Genomic DNA, 22,340 nt, shown 5'->3' with positions numbered 1-22,340 from the left:
GACAACTTCACCGAGGGCCTTCTTCATTGGTGTAATTAGAAGGCGGAACTAGAGGATAATCCCAAAGGGCCCTTTTTCATCACTGATGTTCTGTGATACATAGATAAAAGAGAAATTGTACCCAACTGGAAATTCATTCATCCAAAGACCCAGATGGCTCTGCAGGAGAAAGTGAGGCTGGTGACTTTGCACAGCCCTCCCTCACTTGCACATGTGGCATCACCTCCCTGAAGTCATGATCCTTTTCTAGAACACGGGACAAACAAACAACAACTTGTTAAGTCTATCACTCACACGTACCCTTCTGAGCCTAGTTTGCCAGAGAACACTAACTTTCCTGAAGCAGTTCATGCCTAAAGGCTTAAAAGAGTGATGGAGATAGTAAGAACTGTAGGTGCTGAAGGACCAGATGATTTATCCCTTCTAGATAGATGGAGAAAGAGAATGGGAGAAAGGACAGGCAAAATAAGTGAAAGGAAGAGCTAGCCGAGGTGAGAGTGTGGAGAAAGGAGATAGGTAGATCACTGGATGGGCATATCTGAGACTTACGGGGAGGAAACATCTGGAGCACTGTATTCATTTCTGAATGCCACGTTTTAGGGTAGACCGTCCCTAGAAGAATGCAACCTGATTTGGATCTGGGTTTCAATATTAATCCTGCTTCTCTTGGCTTTATTTTCCCCATCTATGGAATGACTTTGGACTACATTATCTCTAAGGCCTCTTATAGCTTGAGAGACAATGTTGAAAGGACTTGAAACTACAAATCAACAAGCATTCATTAAGATCCACCGTGTGCCAGGTTATGGAGATATAAAGATTAAAAAAAATGAAGTCTGCCACAACAAAGCTTACATTTCTATGGTAAGATAAAGGATATACACAAATAAATATAGTTCATATATACAGACACTGGAGAGGTTAAACAATTAATAATTGGGGACCTTGAAGTGGGGAGCAACTCAGGAAAAGCCTCACAAAGGTCTGAGGTGCCACCCAAGGTGTACTTGAAGGAAGCCAGTGATACTAAGAGGTAGAAGTGAGGAGGGAAGGCATCCTGTGGACAAAAACAGGGAGAAAGGAGGTAAAATTTCCCGTCTGGGAAACAGCCAGCAGCTCGGTTGACTGGAGCAGAGTATAAGTAAGAAGGTAATTCACAGTAAGCCTGAAAAGGTAGATCTACTTTCACAGATTGGGAGCTAGAAGAGACCTCAGAGGTCCCGGGGTCCAACTCCCACATTTTGCAGATGAGGAAGCTCAGACCACAGTGGTTGAGTCCGGGTGAGAGTCGGATTGTGAAAGGATGGAGAGCTTGTATTTTATCTTAGAAGCACTGAGAAACCTTGGAATGGTTTTGAAAGTAAGCGGAGGGTGGGTGACGGGATAGGATTTGTGTTTTAGGAATATTCATCCACCTTGGTGGAGTATGGATTGGAGGTGAGACACAGGAAATGGGAAATCCAATTAGGAGGTTTCTGCTTAGCCCCAAGGCACAAGATGAGAGCCTGTATTCTAGAGTGACTGAGTTCAGAGAAGTTAAGAGATGTCTAAGATTTTTTAGAGGTAGGTTAGACAAGATTTGTTAACTATCATAAGGCAAAATTACCTATCGATCAGAAGTCAAGTCCAAAAAGTATTTATGAAGTTGTGATTGCCTGCTGACAGCATCTACTATGTGTGAGACAGTGCTAAGCCTGGGATACAAGGAAAAGCAAAGTCCCTGCTCTCAAGAAACACGATCTAATGGGGGAAGACAACGTGATACAAACAACTACGAAAAAGCAAGACACATACAAAAAAGTGTTTAATGTCCAAAAGCGGAATGCATTCCCTTGAAAGATAATAGGAATTATCCACTTAGAGGAGATTTTAAAGAAGTGACCAGAGAACAATTGGTCTTACTACGTGCCTGGCACTTAATTAAATGCTTCTTTCCCTCCTTCCCAGTAGAGAGGATTCTTGCATAATTAATTGTTTGGACTAGATGGCTGAAGAAGGAAAGGAAATTATTGGGTTGAGGAGAAAGTTAGAGGGTCACAGTTAGAGAAAGGGAGACAACTGGAAGGAGAGAGACAAATCGAGTGTGAAGAAAGTTGGAGGAAGAGCGAACGGGAAAGAAAATGGAGAAGGCAGGGCGAGAGAATGGGGAAATGAGGCTAGCTGAAGCTGGCGTTAATAAGCCACCAAGCAACCGAGAAGGGGTGTGGAGGCGTGCACGTTCCTAGCTCCCATATGGTGGAAAGGAAATTAACCACAGCAAGCGCGCGCACAAACACACACACACACACACACACACACTTATGCACACGCACACCACGCAAGCCACCCCTGCGCTTCCACCAAACACAAAGATCTTGGGGGGCGGGGGGAGGGAGTGGTGTGGCGAGCCTGGAGCCCCGAGGACGAGTACGCCCTAGCCAAGACGCTCCTCGTTTACAAAGCATTGCGCAACAGGCGGCCACGGCTAGAGGAAGGAGGCGGAGAAGGAAGAGCGGGAGGAAGGAGGGAGGGCGATCGAGGCTGCTGCGTGCAGAAACAGCAGCTGCGGGGACTGCCGGGGAGAGGAGGGCGGAGCCGCAGCGGCTATAAAGCGTCCTTCGCCTGCGAGCGCCGGACATAAACAAACCTTGCAGTCTGCGCGTACGCTTACTCCGCTCACCCACGCGTTCGGGCTCTGAGTTCCCTAGCTGGACACGAGACTAGGGCGCGGCTGAGTGGCTTCGCCTGGACCCGCGTTCCTCATCTCCCAAGCCTCTCTCCCCAGGTAAGGCAAGCCTCTCGCCCCCCAGCTTCACCACGTGGAACAAGATGGGGAGCTCCGGGGTCGTTGGTCTTTGCTCTGTGAGGCTGGACGGAGACCCGCACCTTGGAACCCTGGGATCCCGCGGTCCGCCCCGGGCGCAGTAGTCTCCTCGGGGTGGGCGGGGTGCGCAGCGCTAGCTGCAGAACTTGGGGGTGCTATGATTAAGGGAGTAAGGGGTGCAGAGGTCGGGGTTTGATGGGGAGGGGAGCGCTGGGTCTCGGGTTTGGTTCCGCCACCGCGTGGAAGTGAGAGAAGAGGGCTTAAAAAAGGAAGGGCGTGCTCCACTCAGCCCCTCTAATGTGACCCCCAAGAGCGGAAGGTGGGAGCTGGTGTCCCTTCCCATGGATGTCTGAGAACCATGGGTGTATGAGTGTGTGTATGTATTATGTACACATGTGGGAAGGGATAGATAGGTTGTGAACACCTGGCACACTTCGTCTTGGTTTCGTGCCCAATTTCACAGCTGGCGCCTCTGCCTGGGGGGTTCGTGCGCGACGTGGTCGCTTCCCTGGTTTGGGCAAGAAAAGGGAGGCTGGCCAGTGTAGACAAGAAGCCCGGAGTAGGGCCCTTCAGCTAAGGGACCCACTTTTGCGCCTCCTCTGAGACAAGGGAAGGGGGGGATATGTGGGCGTGGGTGTGCTAGCTTACGTGCATATGTGCGTGATGCCCAGTTGTGAAAAAAGGGAATGCGAATGAGTGCTTAACAAAAGGGGTCCACCGTGGTTTACAATCTATGGCCTGGGACTGGGAGGTGGAGAGAGTAGAGAGATAGCGCCTGCCGAGGGAAGAGGGTGGGTGTGTCTTGCGGCCCTTGGGGCAGTGGTGTGTTGTTGGAGTGGGAGAGCTGGTCTGTTATCTGATTCATCTTGGACTTTTAATGACAGGGGGTGGGTGGTGAGCAGAGTTTGGGAGAGTGAGCCTAAACTACCTCCTCCCCCCATCTGCCACCCCTGGCCGACCTCCCTTTCTCACCCTCAGTCCGGCCAACCCCTCCTGCTTACAAGTGGTGGAAACAGCTGCAAGCTCGGATATTTCTTCTGCAAGTAGCATGCCGCTGGCTTGCTTTAGTTCGGCTAGGATTCAGCCTCTCTGAAGAAGAGGGCAGGCTAGATAGGAACACAGACATTGACCTCTCCCTGGAAAAAAGGTGCCCGAGCCCGTCCATTTAGGAGCAGAAGCTGCGTACGATTGATGCCTGCTCTCGCTTTGTGATTCCAGTCTGACTTCCTTCCCCATTTTGTGTCCTTAAGGGCATGGGGTATTTTGGAAACAGGAGCAGGGCTTGAGAAGATGCAGTTCTGCCCTCTTGCTTCTGAGATGGGCGTGGAAGGGCCGAGGGAAAGAACCCAGGATGTGAAAGTCAAGGCTACTTAAGGCATCTCACTTGCGCTTCAGTTCCTTGACTGTAAATCCCGTACCTGAAATGCCCTCCTTCCTCTGCTCTTATTACTGACTTCCCTGGCTTTCTTTTTAAGTCACAAAAACAAAAATCCCACCTTCTACCAGAAGCCTTTCCCAACCCCTCCTGTTTTTAGTGCTTCCTCTGTTTCGTATTTCTCCTGCACATAATTTGCCTTGTATGTATTTGTTTGCATGTTGTCTTCCCTCTAATCTAGTGACTGTGAACTCTGAGGGCAGGGCCTATTTTTGTATCCTCAGCACTTAGCAACAGTGCCCAGCACACAATAGGCATTGATTAAAGTGAGGGGCTTGGACTAGATCTGGCTTGCTCCACCGACCTCTGAGGGTTAATGGATAGATTTCAGAGAGTCTGTGAACTTGGAAGGGAAAAATAAATTATGTCTTCATTTTCACTAACCCTTACCTGAATTACAGTATTTTTTAAAACATTATTAATTGTTTTTAGTGTTTTTCTGAGAAGGGGTCCAGAGGCTTCCTTAGACTGCCAGATTACAGGGAGAGGGTGGTCCATGATCCTAATAAGGTTAACAACCTCTGATGATGGCTTCCAGCTCTAAATTCTAAATTTGCAGGGTTCTGTGTTAACCTCCGGGGAGACTATAGAAAAATGAGGCTCTGGGGCGCTCAGGTTCTGGGTAGATGGCTAATTGTTTTTTCTTTACTTTCCTGGGGCTGATTCAGGGAGGGAGGAGAGGGTGGGTGGAGCTTTGGTTCTCTGTCCCTATCTTCTCTAGGGACTGGGGAGACAAATTAGAGGCACCCTATAGTTTTCCAGCTTTCTCTTTCTTGAACATCTTTCAGCTGAAGAGCTTGCTTGCCCTGTGATTTTAGGGGGTGTATTTTTTAGTCAATTTAAATTTGTGTGTAAGGGTCCTGCAGCAACATCTCAAAAGACCAGAGTACCTCCTACTTGGCAGAGCTGGGGTTAGTGTCTGTAGAATAAATGACGTTTCCTTTGTCTCTATTGATAACCACATCTGCTGTAGTCCTCATTAGGCACTGTGAAGGCATCAGCCAAGGTTACCATTCCCATTTCATAGATAAGGAAAACCAGACTGAACTAGAGTGACTTCCCCAGGGTCACACAGCAAGGGACTACAAGAGCTAAGGCTCTTAAACAGTTTTCCTAAGTTCAGTAGTTGTTCTTTTTTCCCATAATTCCATAACTCTCAGCCTACCTGGACAGGGGCTAGACTAGATGACCTTTGGGGTGACCTGGCTTATTCAACTCTGAGCTTCAAATGGAAGTTGAGAGTGAGATTTTTTTTTTTTACTCTGAGTATATGATAAATTCAGTGGCAGAACACAGGACTCGAGATGGTGGAGCTGGAAGGAATTCTTAGAATTTAGAATGTTAGAACATTGCATGCTCCTTACCAAATATTATTATTAATAACAGCTAGTATTTATATAGTGCTTCAAGCTTTACAATTATTATCTCATTTGATCCTCACAACAACCCTGAGAGGTAGATACTATCATTATTCTCATTTTACAGATGAGAAAACTGAGGCAGGCAAAGGTCAAGTGACTAGTCCAGGGTCTGGTCACACGGCTAGTGTCAGGGACTAGATTTGAGTCTGGTCTTCTTGACTTCAGGCCCAGGGCTCTTTCAACTGCTTGGTCTAGCTGCCTCCTAGAAAGATAGGGAGGTTGGCCCAGATCTAGAGTTCTTAACCTTTTCAGTGCCAAGGACCTTTTTGACAGCTGAAGCCTGTGGATCTTTTCTCAGAATAATGTTTTTAAACGCATAAAGTGAAGTCCATGGTATTAGAAATGCAGCCAATTATGTTGAAATAAAAATAATTATAAACATAATATAAAGTAAAATTAGTTGTTAAATATATTAAAGTTTATGAATTCTAGGTTAAGAATTCCTAGGCTAGACCAGGTGATTGCTTGTGTTCTCTCTTTTTCTTTTTCTTTCTCTTAGAAGCAGTTGGGGTTAAGTGACTTGTCCAGGGTCACATAGCTACTAAGTGTCAGGTGTTTGAGGCCATATTTGAGTTCATGTTCTCCTGACTCCAGGGCTTTGCTCTGTCTCCTGTGCCACCTAGCTGTCCCGAGATGATCTCTTAAAGGCTAGAAGTTCTACCTTTCAACAAGTCAGCAAGCATTTATTAAGTACCTGCTTTGTGCCAGGCACTGTGCTGTATGCCGAGGATACAAAGAAAGGCCAATCCCCCAAAAAACAACAATGAAAACATCAAAACCAAGGATTTATTAAGCCCTAGTGCTAGGCAGTGAAGACTCAAAGAAATGGTCCCTGTTCTTGAGAAACTTCTTTCAGGGAAATAGTATATACAGAATAAATACAAGGTAATTGGGTGGGGGTGTCAGGAAGACCTGAATTCAGATCTGGCCTCAGATGCTCACTAGTTGTGTGACCTTGGATAAGTCATGTAACTTATCTTTGCCTGATCCCGTGGAGAAGAAATGACAAACCACGTAAGTATTTTTGCCAAGAAAACCCCGCATGAAGTCATGAAGAATTGGACACGACTCAACGACAAAGCTATTTACTATCCAGCTAAGAGTGTTAGAAAGGGTTTCATGCAGAAGGTGCTATTTGGGTGGAACTGTGAGAACTGCTAAGGATTCTGCTAGGCAGAGGTGAGGAGTGAGTGAATTCCAGGCGTGTGGAAAAGAGCCGGCAGAAAAGAGTCAGAGAAAGGAGATGGAGGTCTGAATGTGAGAGTCAGCAAGAAAGCCCATTTGGCTGGATGGTAGAGTATATGAAAGGTACTGATTTATGGAAAGATAACTTAGTTGGTTCATGGATGGGTTCTGGCCCGGGCTACTATCTTTAAATAAGGAAGTTATCCATCCGAGGTTCTTAAGCAGGAGGGGCGGGATGGAAAGATTTGGGGCTAGAACCTAGTTGTTTTTTTTTTAAGAAATTAAATATTTTATTAAAAACTTAACATTAGGGGCAGCTAGGTGGAGCAGTGGATAGAGCACCGGTCCTGAAGTCAGGAGGACCTGAGTTAAAATCTGGCCTCAGAGCAAACATTTGACACTTACTAGTTGTGTGACCCTGGGCAAGTCATTTAACCCCAATTGCCTAAAAAAAAAAAATTTAAAAAAATATTAAATATCAATATAAACTGTACTTGCTTAGTAACTTTTTCATGTAAATTAGTTAATTTAAATGCATAAAATTTACTAATACCTTTTGAGTTCCTCTTTCTAAGCCCTTTTCAGGATTTTTTTCTTTCTCATTCATTTTTTTCTTTTTTAAATTTATTTATCAATAGTTTTAAACATTCACTTTTATAAGATTTTGAGTTCTAATCCTCTGCCTTCACCTTTCCAAGACAGAATATAATCTGATATAGCCTATACATGTACAATCATATTGAACATATTTCCACATTAATGATATTGTGAAAGAAGAATCAGAACAAAAAGGAAAAACCATGAGAAAGAAAAAACAAAAAAGCAAGAAAATAGTATGCTTCCATCTGCATTCAGACTCCATAGTTTTTTCTCCGGATGTGAATAGCATTTTCTGTCATGAGTCTTTTAGAAGTGTCTTAGATCCTTGTATTGCTGAGAAGAGTGAAGTCTATCACTTGGTCATAGCACAATGTTGCTGTTGCTGTGGACAATGTTTTCTTGGTTCTGCTCAATTCACTCAGCATCAGTTCATGCAATCTTTACAGGTTTTTCTCAAATACACCTGCTCATCATTTCTTATGGAACAATAATATTCTATTACATTAATATACCACAACTGTAGAACCTAGGTTTTCTGAATTGTCGAGGTCAGACCTGGCATTAAAGCCTTTATCAGTTATCCTGCTGGGGTGGAAGGCTAACACATCTTTTCCCTTTTTGCTAATAATTTTTCCTTTGTTCTGCAGAGTGGGTGTGTAGATATTATAGTGATAGAAATCTAATTTTTGTGAAGTTCCCAAGAGATGGGGTAGGGTGTTGGAGGGGTATAGTCTAAATCATACATTCATGAGAGAAACAAACTGGGTGACAGTGGGAGAGGCTGAGGGGGGGAGTAGGTTAGTAGGATTCCATTTTGCCCTTGTGATGGGAAGGATTCTGAACTGAAATGTTTGCCCCTTTGCTTTAAAAAAACAAAACAAAACAAAAAACTGGCATGTGACCTGAACTGCACACCCACTGGAAAAGAAAGATGGTATTGTCTGATAATGGCCCTCAGGAAGGCCAAGCTTGCTTAGGAAGAACAACAGAGGCCTGAGTCAACGATTTTGTACCTTCTAGACGCCCAAGATGACTCAACATTGGAAATCCTTGGATTTGGAGATGGGAGGGATCCTAGAACAGAGAATGTTTGGAGCTGGGAAGGGATCTTAAAATTGTGTTGGAACATAATGATGTTACCATTTGCTGCATTGAACATAGGGAATTGGAAAGGTTCTTAGAATGCTAGAACAGAATCTTAGAATCTAGCAATTGGGAGGACCATCTACAAAGGCCATCTCTTGCATGCAACCTGAGGGACCGGTAATCCTTTCCACTAGCTACATTCCTTGTTTGTGACTCAGGGAGGATGTGTTACTAGTCTTTGAAAGGCTATTGTGTGGGAGGGAGATTAGACTTTTCCAGTTTGCCTAAAGGGGCAGAGCCTGGGGCTATGGGTGAAAGTTATAAAACAGCAGGTTATGCTAGAAGGCTCCCCCCCCAAAAAAAAAACCAAAACAAAACTCAGACACCAAACTTCCTAATAATCTGAGCTATCCAGAAATACTACGGGCTGCCTCCAAGGCACTGGGTTCTCCCCCTTCCAAGAGGCTTTCAAGCAGACTGAGTAACCATTTGTGGGTGATATTATAATGGGGATTGTTTTCAGTTAAGGCTTAGACTAGATGACCCCTGTGGTGTCTTCTGGTGATGTCCAGACTCCCAAAAGACCTGGAATGAGGACATTCAGTTGCTCATCCTCTCATTTTAAACTATAGGAAACTGGGGCCCAAGTGACTGGTGGGATTGTACCCCGAGTCTTCTCGACCCTAAAATGCGATGTTGTTTAATATCAGCCTGACTTGATATTAAATCCTGGAGACTTGCCAGCCCTATAGCATGTGTTTTCCTTGCCTGGACAGTAACAATGACTCAACCACTCTCAAGAGCTTGAGGAATGTTGTGGATATTTAAATGCAAAGGGTGTTTTTCTGACCTAATTCTCTTTCAGTTTTATATTTGATGGAAAGAGCCTTGTTGATAATCTGCTTTGAGAGGCCTTCCGGTAAGTCAGGGTTCTCTTTATCTCACAAGTAAGTCTTAGGGATTCTTCTAACTCCTGGTCTTGTTTCCCTGATACCCAGCCTGGCCGAAGGCCTGCCCATTTATGGTCTTTCCTCCTCTTCTACCCTGACGTATCTAGGGTGAGGCGTGTAACAGAGAATCTGGTTAGTATACACATTTAGTACTGGAAATACTGAGTACTTCAGAGTACAGTTTGTAGAATTAGGAGATTGGAGTCTGGCTTGCCTTTTACTAGTTGTGAGTTGCTGGGCAAGTCACCCCAAGACTCAGTTTCCTCATTTATGAAATGGGAGTTATAATATTTGAACTGCTTACCTCATGGGGCTCTCCTAAGGATCAAATGGGATAATGGATATAAAATTTTTTGGGGGAGGGTAAATGAAGCATGCTTGTACAAAATTATGAGCCATTATGATGGGATTTAAACCAAAAGGAATATAAATCCAGTAGTTGCCCTCAAGGAGGTTCCAGTTTAATGGGGAAGGTAGGTTATAAATACTTAAATAGATTTTTTGATTTCATCAACTTGGATGGAACATCCTTCAGTGGAGCATCTTTTGTGTGTGTGTGTGTGTATGTGTGTGTGTGTGGCAGTCAGGGTTAAGTGACAGGGTTACACAGCTAATAAGTGTTACGTGTCTGAGGTTGGATTTGAACTCAGGTCCTCCTGACTCCAAGGCCAGATCTCTATCCGCTGTACCACCTAGCTGCCGCCAGTGAAGCATCTTTCAAACCATCTGTACCTGCCCATCCTTTGTGACTCGTGTCCAGAGCCTCCCAAAAACTTTCCACATGGAATCCAGCCACACCTTCCTTGATTTTTACTGATTTTGGAGCAGCGGGACAGCTATGCAGTACTTGGGCCACCCAGCCATGGTACTCTCACTGCTGTCTCTTTGGACCAGGACATCTTTTCCCACTTACACATTTCTCTGAGATCCCAGCTACGAATTCAAGTTCCCTTTTTTGTACATTCCAGTCTGCCCACACCCACTCTGCATTTCTTCATTGCCTACTGGGCCACACTCTGTTTTAGTTCTTCGGAGACCGTCAGATTCCATGACCCACAGCCATACAACAGCAGGAGAATGTTAGTGTTTTGAAAGGTGAACTTTTGTTCCTGGCTGAAGCTTGGGGTCATTCAGAGAAACTTGGTGATTTCCTGAAGGCCATCCAACTTGCCCTTCTATTCCCTTTTCCCTCCAAAGGTGTTTGCTATTACAGAGAAGAGTCTCAGTCCAAATTAAAGAGGAATTATTCCCTGTGGATGGTGAGGCTTCCCAGATGCTTCTATGGGCAGAGAATGGCTTGCTGGTTGTTTCAAGCCTACTAGGACATTGTAGAGCCTCCTGGAAGCGATCCATAATCACTCAAAAGAGTGTGGTCTAACCATCCACACAGGAAAAGTCAAGTGGATGAAAAACCGTCAGTGACCAAGGTCATGCTAAACCTTTAAATGGACAATCGATAGAACTTGTCTATCAGAGTATATGTGTGTATAGATATCTACACAATACATATCTATGCATGTGTATGTGTGTGTGTGTATACATATATACACACACACACATAACATACAGAGATAATATAAAACTATTTATACAAACAATTATAATACAAAGCAGAATGTGATCAGAGCCATAATAGTATTGTGGAAAGAGCCTTGACCCTGGAGCTAAGACCTGTGTTCAAATTCTGCCTGTAATACTTATTACCATTCTGACCTAACCTTTCAGAGCCCTTAGTTTCCTCATCTGTAAAATGAGGGTTTGGGACAAACATTCTTTAAGCCCTATGACCTTTATGTGTATTGGATGCTTTTCCAAGTACTCTCTCTTCTTTTTAATGCACACTTAATTATACCTTTAAAGGAAATCCTTCTGTTGCAGTGAATGCCATTATAGCCCAGGGGCAGACACAGGCTCCAAATAATTTTTTTTCCCTTCCACGCCCTACAGTACTAACACTGGCATCGTTCATAGGATTACAGTGAATTCTCCGGTAGCCACTGGGCACATGGTTGCCCAGGTCTCAAGTTCAGGAAATAGCCCTCCTGCAAACTACAAAGCCCTTGGTTCCCCTGATGGTTATCCTTTGGGTCCCCTCTGCTCTGATGTTTCCATGCCAGGAAAAACCTCAAGCCTGCCAAAATACCATCTAGACAAAAAGGCCTGCTGCAAGATCCAGGAACTCAGCAGAGGGGAAAAGGTGGGTGGGGTGCAGGGCCCTTCCCTCTGTCCCCTGCTGCGAGCAGAGCAAGTTAAATTCCCCTTGCTTGGTTCATGGCCACATTTGGCGCGAGGGGGTCTGTCTCCCAGCCCCCGTAGGCTAGGAATGTGCAATCAGTCTCAGTCCCTGGGCCCTGTAATACTGTATGGCCATGATCCTGACGTTCTGCATCCTCTGTAACCTCCTAATGGCTCAGCAAGCTGGAACTTCCAGAAGAGGGGAGCTTCCCCCCCCCCCCAGGTGTTATAAACTTTTAAGAAATCAAGATCTTAACCTAGAAGAAGTTTGCCTTGGGCAAATATTGAATTAACTCTTCTAAACTCAGCCTGGAATCCTAATCTTCTCTGGCACCAACTAGCTGTGTAAATAGGGGTAAGTTGATGCCCTAGGCCTTTTTTTTTTTTAATAATCTGTAAAATGTGGAGGTTGGACAGGAGGACCTTAACCGGGGCAGCTAGGTAGTGTTCTAGGCCTAGAGGCCAGAAGTTTTGAATTCAAATCCAGGTTCAGATACTTCCTAGCTGTGTGACTGTGGGCAAGTCACTTAAACCTCTGTTTGCCTCAGTTTCCTCATCAGGAAAATGGGGATGGTAATAGCACCTACCTGCTAGGGTTAAGATCAAATGCTATAATATTTGTCAAGTGCTCAGTACAGTGCCAGGCATATAGTGAGTACTATATAAATATTAATTCTTATTAACAAGGCCCCCTTCCAGCAATAAGCAGTTAACAAGCCACAGAGTTTTCTCTGATGCGTCACTGTCCCCTTCAGATAATAGCATTTCTTGCCTGTAGCTTCTTTCAAAAGTCAAGCTTTCCCCAGTGCTTCTGGTGGTTAAATTGTTCCTCCCTCCTCAAATGCTCTTGTAGTTACAGGATTAAATGTAGTACCGCCTATTAAAAAGTATAATCTGGCTTTGCTAGACTGTAAACTCTGGCACCAGACCCAGGCTTTATCCAGAACAGGTGTCCCACCAGGAGACCCTGGCCTGGCCAGCATGATTCTCACTTCTCTGCCTTCCCCCACCTCATCCTTTGCCTAAGGAATCCAATCAGTGTTGGCAATGGAAAGGTCATGTCCAGCCTAGTGTCCAGGTATGGGTCAACTCCCAGTCCCTCAGATGGACTACACCAGGAGTTCTCAGTCTGGGGCCTATGAGCTTATTTTTGAAAAGCAATCTCAATAAACCGTATTTCCATGTAATTGATTTTCTTTTAATTCCCTGTACTTTATTTTATGCATTTTAAAACATGATTCAAAGAAGGGATCCATAGGCTTCAGCAGGCTTCCAAAGGGCATTCATACAAGAAAAAAAGGTTAAGAACCCTTGGACCTTAGCCCAGGGATGCTTCTGATACATATGGTATCTCCCTATCAGACATTTTTAACTTGTGGTCCACAAACACTTCCCCCCACCCTCCCCAGTAGATTTCGTATAGGAAATAATGTCTGTTTTCACAGATCTTAGCATTTTCATCTCCATTATTTAAAAACATCATTCTGAGAAGAGGTCCAGGACACATAAAATGTTTAAGAGAGCCCTCTTCCCCCCACTCTAATAGACTGTAGACTTCTTGAAGAGGGGAACTTGGTCGCTGTAATATTGGTATTTTCCAGAGGCCTGGCACATAGCGGCCACTCCTTGGAGACTGGAACCCCTGTCTTAGTGGAAGGGCGCTCCAGTCAAAGGACCTGGCTGGAGTTTGAATCCTGGCCCTGCTCCTACGGTTAGTCCCCTTAACTTGTCTGGGCTTCATCTGTAAAATGAGGTTGGATGGGATGGTCCCTTTTCTAAGGTCCCTTTTCAGCTCTGAATCTATGCTGCTTTGAACCAAATGACCTAACCACAGGGCTCTGCATACAAATTCAATAAAAATAAATTCAGTAATTCAATAATAAACAGTGTTGGTTGTTAGGACCATGGTTTAAGTCCTCTAATCCCATTAGAGTGAATAAGACATGAATTTCACTACAGGAAAATAAATCACTGAGGGGATGGTAGTAGAGATTTTTTTTCAGTGTAATTTGTTTTGAATGTTTTTATGGCCTTTAGCAAACTTCAGTCAGCTACTAATTAATTACTATTTAATACTTTATATCTTCAGCCCCCCCAAACTTTTTTTTTAGAGGTGAAACACTTTTCACCTAACAGATAACAGACCCACACCCTCTGTTTATGATTAGTGTAAGAAAGCATTTAAAATTCAGGTTGCCAACATTCTTCCAGGCTTGGGGCTGAAGAAGGGCCAAGAAAATATCCAAGAAGCTACAGTTTGATGCGGTCTCTATCAGCCAGCCCTGGGCAGAAAAGTATAGACTGTTCTCCCCAAACTGAAGCAGGAGATCTGAGGACTTCCAGTTGATATTATTAACCCTGGGCCTGGCTCTCCAGGAAGCTCTTTGGCTTCCTATTTGGGGAGAGGGAAGAAGAGGAGGAGGTAGGGATGGTAGTTAAAATTCAAATGAGATGTAATAAATCAACAGAAGTTTAAAAATCCATCTTCTGAAGAGCCCACTGCTCTGGACTCAGCCCTCATGGACCTTTTCGAGAGCCGGCCACTAGGAAATGGATGCACAGCTGTACTGAGGCGTATTAATAGGAGTAAAAAGCATCTGGGCTGTGGCCACTGTGCAAGAATTCGATGATGATCAATGGTGAACTTTCCAGGAAGCTTCCTCAGTCTGTCCCCATTCATTGAGCCGCTTGCCCTCTCCAAGCCATATCAAACGTCCTCCCCCCACCAAGTCTATTTTATCTTAACAGCCCAAATGTATGTAACCTTTTGTTCTTCCTGTATGACGGTTTAAAGAAAAAAAAGTTAGAAGATTGTAGGAAGTTGTGGAAGAAAACAGAAAGGACAGGAGGGAAGCAGTGATGATAAAATCCCATTCCTTGCATGCGTGCTGAGACCTGTGACTTCATTGTGAGGGAGGGAGAGTGGGGATTTCTCAGGTGTGGAAATTGCTTGCACTGATGGCAGATTGGGAATCCCAGCCTACCTTTAGTAATGACCTGGGGCACACAGGTTAAGTGACTTACTCAGGGTTATACAGACAGTATTTTGTTAGTAAGATGTTGCTGATTCCCAAGGCTGAAGGTTTGTGTTTGAATCCTGACTCAGATACTAGACGTGTCCCATCCTGAGGGCTTTGATTCTGTCATCTCTACCATGGAGATCAATTGTACCTGCCTCCTAGTAATGATGATAGGAGCAGTTGAGAATGTATGTGAAGTACTTTGTAAATTTTAAACTGCTAAATGCATGTGATTTCTTCCCTGTCCTCCTGGGAGATTTGTGAGGGACAGTTGAAGCAGTGAATGCATAGGGGTTGGGGAGTAGAGAAAGTAGGAAGTACTCGACAGTGGTAACCAGCCAAAGGGTGGGTCTGGTGACATGAGCTCCCCAGCCCCTCCTCGCCCTTCTCCTTTCTACTGTTCCTCAGAGATTTGGGGCTCATGGTGTAGTAAAAAGAGGACTGGAATTGGAATCGTTTTGTATTAGATGGATTTGGAGAGACCTGTAGTACTAAGAACATAGTAATCAGATTATAAAAACCATACCTCCTCTCCCATTTCTTACTGGAAGTCAGTTAACAAGCACATATTAAGTGCCTTCTATAGGACAGGCATTGTGCTAAGCATTAGGCATGCCTAAAGAAAGGCAAGCTGTGGATAGAAAGCACTGGGCCTAGAGTCAGGAAGACCTGAGTTCAAGTCCAGACTTGGACGCCTACTAGCTATGTGACCCTGGACAAGTAACTTAACCTGTTTACCTCGGTTTCCTTTACTGTAAAGTGGGGATTACAATAGCATCTATCTCCGAGAGTTATTTTGAGGATCAGATGAGATATTCGTAAAATGCTTAGCACAGTACCTGACACATAGATGCTATATAAATGCTGCTATTATTAGTAATAATAATTTTAATTATAATGATATAATTAACAGTAATGTTATTATTAAAAAGTCCTTGCTCAAGGCCCGTATGTTCTAAGGGAAGGGGATGGGGGGAGTTGGACAATGGGTCTGTGACACGTACGTGTTCCCTGTGCATGGGAGGAAGACAGGCACTCACAGCTGGAGGAACCAGAAGAGGCCTGTGGCTGTTTCCTTATCTATGTGACTTCACACAAGTCACAGTTTTCCTGTCTGAGAAATGAGGGGGGTAGTCTAGATTCTCATAAATCATAGGATTTAGAATTAGAAGGTAATTTGACCTTTTGGTTGAAGGCTTTCATCTTAAATGTGAGAAATTCTTCCTCCAGAATTCTGATGAATCCACAGTATTACGAAAATAGCAGAGGACAAGCAGCTAGGCGGTGCACTGGGGATAGAGTGTCGGCCCTGAGTTTAGCTTTAGCCTCAGACACTAACTAGCTGTGTGACCCTGGGAAAGTCACCTCTTTGCCTAAGTTTTCCCAGCTGTAAAATGGGGATAATGATAGTACTGAAAGTGTTAAAGAATATAAGGACCTGAGCAGCATCCTTTTGGTTTCTGTGGGTTGCAGTCATTGGTGCTTCTGGTTTGTCCATCTTGTTCACAGCCTGGGTTCTCCCAAGGGCATGACCTGGCCTGTCTGGAGTTCTTCCCCCCCCAGCCATGTGGAAGCCAGCAACATCAGCAGCTTAGAGAACACATCCTTTGGCAGAGTTCAGTTTACCATCCATCTGTTTCACTGTGGCATGAATAACTACAGTGAAATTATGAGTTGAAATCCTCTCTCTCTCTCTGGCGTTCCTTGGGTGAATTATTTTAATTTTTCTGGACTCAGTTTACTGCTATGTAAAATTGGGGTGGAATTAGACTAGAAAGTCCCATATGTGATCCCTTCCAGGACTAAAATCCTGTGACCCTGATAGCAGCAGACTATAGGGAAGACTGCCTTAATAATGATAGTTGCACTTGAATAGAATGGGCTGGAGTAGCGAGTTCACTGTCATTGAAAATATGCAAGCAGGTATATAACCAGCTATTAAGGATGCTGTAGACGGAACACCTGCTTTGCAGGTAAAAAGGGATGCACTGGATATGTTTCGTGAGGTCTAGTCAAGACTCTCCAACCAAACTTAACTTATTTGAGAGCTGGGGTCTCTGCCACCACCCTTCTATCCCTTGGTCTACTGCTGGACACCAAGAATCACAAGGCCTGGAACCTTTAGACATTCCAGTTTGGAATAAACCTGAATTCATTTCCAGCCCAGCCCAGACATCTGAATCAAAGATACTTAGTTGTTGTCAAAAAGCTTCCAAAAGACTGGTTTTCTGGCCCAGTCTGGCATATTGTGGGCCAATGGAATCCCAGTTCTGCCAGTTAATCTCTTGGACCCTGATTTTTCTGGACTCAGTTTTCTCCTATGTAAAATTGAGAATGGGGTTAGAATAGAAAACCCTGTATATGATCCTTTCTGGGTCTAAAATCCAAAAAAACCAAGAGTGATATAGATTAAGAGCCTTTAAAGCTGCAAATCACAGATATTAAATCATAGGAAGGAAACAGAAACAGATTTTTTATTACTATTATTATTTTAATTTTTAGGCAGTTGGGGTTAAGTGACTTGCCCAGGGTCACACAGCTAGTAAGTGTCAAGTGTTTGGTCTGAGACTGGGTTTGAACTCTGGTCGTCCTGACTTCAGGGCCGGTGCTCTATCCACTGTGCCACCTAGCTTCCCCACGTTTATTATTATTAAGCACCTACAATTTGCCCAGCACTTTGTGTCCTAAGCACTTTACTATTATTATCTTATTAGATCCTGGGAGGTAGACACTATTAGGAACCCCATTTTACAGATGAAGAAACTGAGGCAGATAGTGACTTGCCCAGGGTCACCTACCTAGTGTCTGAGTCTAGATTTGCACTTGTCTTTCTGACTCCAGGCCTAGCACTCTATCCCCTGGCTCCACCTTGCTGCCTCAGAATATCTTCCTGTACCCTGAATTGGAAGGACCTTCAAGGTCACCTAATTCCCTATCCCAGACAGGCACTTAAGTCAGTGGTAATTGGTGTCTAAAGGAATTTGACACAGGCTTTCTGGTTGAGTGAATAAACTTTTGAGGTTTTCAGAGCAGTTCATGCCCTCTGTTCCTTGTCCAGGTCTTGTTGGGCAAGACACAGAGCTGAACAGGAGCTCCCCTGGGGTCACCAGCCCTTCAGAACCAACACTCATTAACCTGGAGTTTGCTCCGCTCCAAGTTGGGTTCCTGACAGAGGATGGCAAGCACAGAACCTTCCAGGTGGCCGTGTTATCTCCTGGGCAGCCCTGAGCATATGTACTTCCTGGGGCCCCCTGGGGCTGTGATTTGTTCCTGATTACTGATTTAGAGAGAAGACAACTTAATTAAAAATAGTGGCCAATTCAGTTTTACTGAAAGACTACTAGGGGCAGGCAGTGAGGAGGTGATTTAGAGAGAAGACAACTTAATTAAAAATAGTGGCCAATTCAGTTTTACTGAAAGGCTACTAGGGGCAGGCAGTGAGGAGGTTGGAGTTAACAATAATAATAATAATAATAATAATAATAATGATAATGATAATAGCTAGCCCTTTTAAAGTGCTTTATAAATACTAGTTCCTTTTTTCCTCTCAGCAGTCCTGTGTGTGCAAGGTGTAGTTGCCATTATTATTCATCCCCACTTTACAGATGAGGAAACTGAGACAGGTTAAGTGACTTGCCCAGGGTCACACAGGGGACAGTCTTCCTGATTCTGGGTTCGGTGCTCTGTCCACTGGCTGTCTCTGTTATTATGATAATAATAGCTACTGCCATCTCTCCTCCTACTACTCCTTCTTTCACTTCCCTATTTCTGTCAATCAACCATCTGTTTGCCTGCCCAGTCTCCTGTGCTGAATACTGCAGATCTGTCTCTTAACTCTTCCCTCTCTGCTCTGAGGAGCCTGTCAAGTCCTGTTGATTGCAGCTTTTCTAACATCCTTTGAAATCTCTTGTTTCCCTGCCTGGGCTGTTGAGGTCGAGCCTCCTAAAATGGTGGCCTTCCTCCACTTTTCTGTCACTCTTCGTTCAGTCAGCAAGAGAGTTCTTATGTACCAGGCCCTGGACTGGTACAGAGACAGAAATGATAACAGATATGTGGGTGTGCACATGTGTGTTTGCAAAAAACAAAGATAAAAATTCCATGAAACAGTTACTACCCACAGTTAGAGATGAGGAAACCTAGGCTCAGAAAGATTTAAGGAAGAGACTTGGCCTTATTAAAATGATAGACTCTTATTTCAAAGTTAAGGGTCAAAGTAGGATTTGGCGTTTCACTATTACGTCTTTCCATCTTAACATCATACGAATTCCTGTGTGTTCTGTGCTTCAGCTAGTGTTTTTCTTTTCTTTCTTTCCTTTTTTTTTTTAAAGGCAGTTGGGGTTAAGTGACTTGCCTGGGGTCAGACAGCTAGTAAGGGTCAAGTGTTTGGTCTGAGGTCATATTTGAACTCAGGTCCTCCTGACTTCAGGGCCAGTGCTCTATCCACTGCGCCACCTAGCTGTCCCTCAGCTAGTGTTTTCTGAACCCTGGGTCTTCCTGTTACTGCTTACGCCTCTGCAGATGTCCTCTGTCCTCCTCTTTGCCTCATGGCCTCTTGACCTTCCACCCTTCCTTCCTTCGCTCCCTCCCTCCCATCAGTGGCAGTAATGATCTTTCTCCTGGGACTTCACTAAGCCCTTTTGTTTATACCTCTCTACTGAACTTGCCTTGTGCATAAATCTATGTCTCTTAATAATATTAATAAATAACAACAAAAAGTCTCATTCGCATTCCTGCACCCTGCACACCCAGCTGGCTACCAAGTCTTACTCCTTTTCCACATCCTATGGACCTGACTTCTTCTCTGCTTACGTAGCCGCCCTTCATTCAGGGCCTTCAGATTGGTCTCCCTGACTTAAGTCTCTCCTCACTCTGGGGCATCCTTCTGTAATCAAATCTCCTCCTCAGTAAACTTCAGTGACTCCTATTGGTTCAAGGATAAAAAATAAACTCTTCTATTTGACTTTCAAAGGCTTTTATAGCCTGTCCCTATCCTGTCTTTTCAGCCTTAAATAAAGCTGAAAGGTGCCCTTCCCCTAACCTCTACAGCCTGGCCAGACTGGCTGTCATTTTACAGGTGAGAAATTTTGATAAGGCTGTGATACCTTTCTTTACCTCCTGCATACTTTCTGAAATAGTTCTATCACTTTTTAAGTTGGATGGGAGCTTCCTCATCTAGTCCTAACACCATTAATAATTTCACATGTTCATTCAACAGATCTTTGATTAAATACCTGCTTTGTGCACTGTGCTGGGCTAACTTCTTGTCTAGACCCTGGGGGAATAATTCCTTTTATCCAGTGCACAGTTCTCAGCTCTAAGACATAGTCCCTGCCCTAATGCAGCTTAGTCTTAATAGGATAAGAAGCAAATGTTGATTACTGTAATGTGCAATAATAAAATATTAATTCCGGACTCTACAAACTTACAACCTAGTAGGGGTGGGGATAGGGATGGGGATGAAACAAAAAATGAATATGATGTGGGTCTAAGAGGAACGTACTGGGCTCTGTCTGCATTTGTCCCAGATGTTCTGTTCCTGTAGTCCCACAACCCTGCTGTAAAGTCAAGCAGGATTAATGCAAATCTGGAAGCCAAGAGAAGAAGTCAAATATTTGTAGGCTTTAGAACTGGAAGGGGCATTGGAGATGAAGAGACTCCCAAGTATGAAGGGTGAGGGGGAATGGCCTCAATATTGGGGGCAGAAATTTGAAAGATGAAGAAGTTTGCTCTTTGGGGAGTCATATTTCTCACTTCTTGGACATCATTTCTTGATTCCTTTCCCAGGAATGTCCATTTTAGGGAACCAGTATTTGGGAGTGAGGGGGGTAGGAAGAGCAACCAAAAAACCAATGAAAAAAATTGTTTAGGATTCACTGTATATCACTCTGTTTTACTAGTAACTAATAAACTGGGACTGAGAAGTTATACCAGGGCTTCTCATTCCAAAATCAAGTGGGTTTCCCCCCTCCCCACTTGGATGGATCACAAACCCGTTCTAGAGTTCTTAATCTTGTTCCTATCTTCTCATAAATTCCCCATTAATTAGATTGTAAACTCCTTGAGGATAGGGACTGTTTTAAGCTATGGGGATACAGAAAGCTTGGCACACGGTAGGCATTTAATAAAATGATCCATCAGTAAACAAGTGAACAATAGATGTAGACTGGGCCCTTTCCCCAGATCTTTTCATATGTGGTTACCACTGCAACAGGCAGTGGCTGGCCCATGCATTGTCCTTGGCTCTCAGAAGCACAGCCAGGCCAACCTCCTTTTGTGGCCATCCATCTCTGATGTATCCTTTATGCTTTATGCTGAGCCTCTTTGCTGACAGCTTGTAGCGTTCTACTTACACCATCACCAGGAATGAGCCTTTTCTATTATCCTTGGGGTGACCTACAATTTTAATTCTTTAGAGACTGTGGCAATACATGACTTGCATTCAAGTCAACAAACCTTTATTATTTATGAAGCATTTACTGAAGGCGGGGCACTAAATGCTAAATGCTGGGGCTGCAAAGATTGGCGAAACCCCAGTGGTTGCCGCCCCCAAGGAACTCACATTCTCCTGGGGGAGACAAAACACCATTAACTTTATATACAAGGTAGCGGTCTCGCAGCTCTTTGGCGTCTATGAGATTAGAGAAAAAAAGGACCCAAAGAGACTTAAATGACATGTCTCCAGAAACATGGCAGAAGCAGACCTAGCTAGAACCCAAGTCTTGCATATGATTCATCCAACCACCATCTCTCTTAAGTGGGTTTTTGTTTGTTATTTAGACAGGACGCCTAGGACCCCTTATCCAAGCAGTGTTGGATCACAAGGACATTTTTTTTTTTTTTGCTGTTGAGGTCAAGGGGAATACCGCCAGGCCCCCAAGTTTTGGAATGTCCCTGTGACTGTGTAGGCGAGGTATTCTGCTGGCAGGGCTCTCATGACCACGGGTACGCTGACTTTGCAAAGCCCAAAGAGAGAAAATCTTTGGGTTTTCTTCTCTTTCCCTCCCTCCCCTTCTCTGTCCCTCCCTCTTTCTTCTAACTCACCCCTCCTGCCCCCTTTTTTTTTATAGAAAAAGTTGCCTGTCCAGCACAAACTTTGTCTTTGGAATGGCCCTGGAGGACATTCCGAGAGATGAATAATGAAGTCAGTAGGGTTATCTTTCTGGGGAAATGGGGCTGTTGCTACATCAGTATGGAGGAGCCCAGCCCGGAGCAGTGTGGGTTGTTTGTTTAGCGGAGAAGGGGGGGGTTGAGAAGAACGTGAGCACACCCGCATATACACAGTGTCCACTTTGGCATCCGTTTACTTTTCAGGGGTTGGATTGAGATCAGCTTCTTCTGCCACAGGGTTGCTGAGATAGCTTTATTTATCTGGGCATTCTGATTGAGTTGGGGAGATAGTGCCACTAAGACAGACAAAAGGTCCAAGTTGGAAGGGGCCTCACTTAGAATGGAGAATGATAGAGCTGGAAGGGACCCTTAAATGCCACTAGATTATTCCTTTCAATTTTGCACCTTGGAAAATAATTCAATAGAGAAGTGACTTAGCCTATTTCAGAACTCAGCCTTAAACCCCTACCTGAAGCTCTTTGAGGTTAATCAATTAGT

General features: G+C 44.3%; 1 protein-coding gene across 2 annotated transcripts in view; it reads left to right on the top strand.

Moving 5' to 3' along the window:
• The first annotated feature begins 2,550 nt into the window (after positions 1–2,550).
• NDRG1 (N-myc downstream regulated 1) overlaps positions 2,551–22,340 on the top strand; it is an 81,796-nt gene continuing 62,006 nt past the window's right edge. For both annotated transcript variants that reach the window (XM_020997904.2, XM_078153758.1), the window contains exon 1: positions 2,551–2,764. The gene's annotated coding sequence lies outside the window, so the exon portion shown is untranslated. The remainder of the gene's footprint in view (positions 2,765–22,340) is intronic.

The sequence above is a fragment of the Phascolarctos cinereus genome, unplaced genomic scaffold (assembly GCF_003287225.1).
Source record: "Phascolarctos cinereus isolate Bilbo 61053 unplaced genomic scaffold, phaCin_HiC Scaffold_4;HRSCAF=312, whole genome shotgun sequence".
Lineage (NCBI taxonomy): Eukaryota > Metazoa > Chordata > Mammalia > Diprotodontia > Phascolarctidae > Phascolarctos > Phascolarctos cinereus.
The sequence above is the reverse complement of the archived record's forward strand: the minus strand, read 5'-3'. Positions and strand labels throughout refer to the sequence as shown.